At 33.8% G+C, this 1,308-nt stretch overlaps 1 non-coding gene across 1 annotated transcript; it reads right to left on the reverse strand.

Annotated features, from left to right (window-relative positions):
• Positions 1-919: 919 nt before the first annotated feature.
• LOC112508290 lies at positions 920-1,025 on the reverse strand. The gene has a single exon (XR_003068671.1). It is a non-coding gene; the product is annotated as a small nucleolar RNA R71 (small nucleolar RNA).
• Positions 1,026-1,308: the final 283 nt, after the last annotated feature.

A 1,308-nucleotide genomic window follows, 5' to 3' on the forward strand; every position in this document is an offset into this window, starting at 1 on the left:
TAACATGTTGACCAGTGTGTACTCTTGGGAGGTCGTTTGACTCGACAGTTGATATTGTGACAGTTATATAAAATCATTTATTGATTTTATATAATTGTGACAGGAATACTATGTCATCTTTTTGCTGAATCATTTGTTTAGTGTCTTAATCAACATTTGCACCATGTGCTTCTTTTCACGATTGATATTTTTGTTGTTGCTAATCAAACCTCCCAATTTTAGATAAATCAAATCCCTCGTTTCGCCATCTAAAATTAGTTTTTATAGACTGGACTTTGGAATAACTTTTCAAAGCTATCTCTGTGGGAACGATATCTGGTACTTTACCATTATTACTTGTTATGAGACGACAGTAGTTCAAGATGTATACTTGCGTCGAGTTCTATTTTTGCGTTGAAATCTAAGGTTGAATAAACCGACGAGCAAATTTTTGGCGCCGCTGCCGGGGATATCACGCTAAAGTTTTTCTTTTAAAGTAAAGTTCGTAAAAGCTAATTTTTCTACCACCTGTTACTATATGGAGAACATCATACATATTCTGATTCTCGGGATAGAGGAATCATGGACTATGTTATTCCTATTTTTAGTCAATTAAATTTAGGAATACTAACGCCATACATCAAGGAAACTCACTTTGAGCTCACACTTGTCATGTTTAAGATGTTGCAGACTAATGGCCAGTTCAGTGGTTTGCCATTTGAAGACCCTCATTTACACTTAAAATCTTTAATAGAAATAAGTGATTGTTTTCTTATCCCTAGATTGTCTGATGATGCCTTAAGGCTGAAGTTGTTTTCATTTTTTCTTAGGGATAGAGCAAAATTATGGTTTAACTCTTTACAACCAAATTCTATAATATATTGGAATGACCTTGTAAAGAAATTTTTGAGAAAATATTTTCCTCCCAACAAAAATGCTGAATCCAGAAATGAAATATGTTTGTTTAGATAAATGGATAATGAAGCAACACCTGATGCTTAGGAAAGGTACAAAGAGTTGTTGAGAAAATGCCCTTACCATGGCATTCCTTATTGTATCCAGCTAGAGACGTTTTACAATGGTTTAACAACTGTTGCTAAGCAAATGCTTGATGTTACCTGTAACACCCCCAAATCTATACATTGCATATAACACATATTTCATACATCGAATACATGTTTTAAACCCACATAGGTCCATAATACAAGAGTCTAAAATACGAAATACACAACTCAAAAATTCCAAATACAAGTTCTTGCAAATGTAATTCCTATGAATTCCTATCTTCCCGCATGCAAGTAAAAATAGAATCATAGTATGCCTTTCCCC

The sequence above is a fragment of the Cynara cardunculus genome (assembly GCF_001531365.2).
Source record: "Cynara cardunculus var. scolymus isolate 2C chromosome LG 2, CcrdV1, whole genome shotgun sequence".
Taxonomy (NCBI): domain Eukaryota; kingdom Viridiplantae; phylum Streptophyta; class Magnoliopsida; order Asterales; family Asteraceae; genus Cynara; species Cynara cardunculus.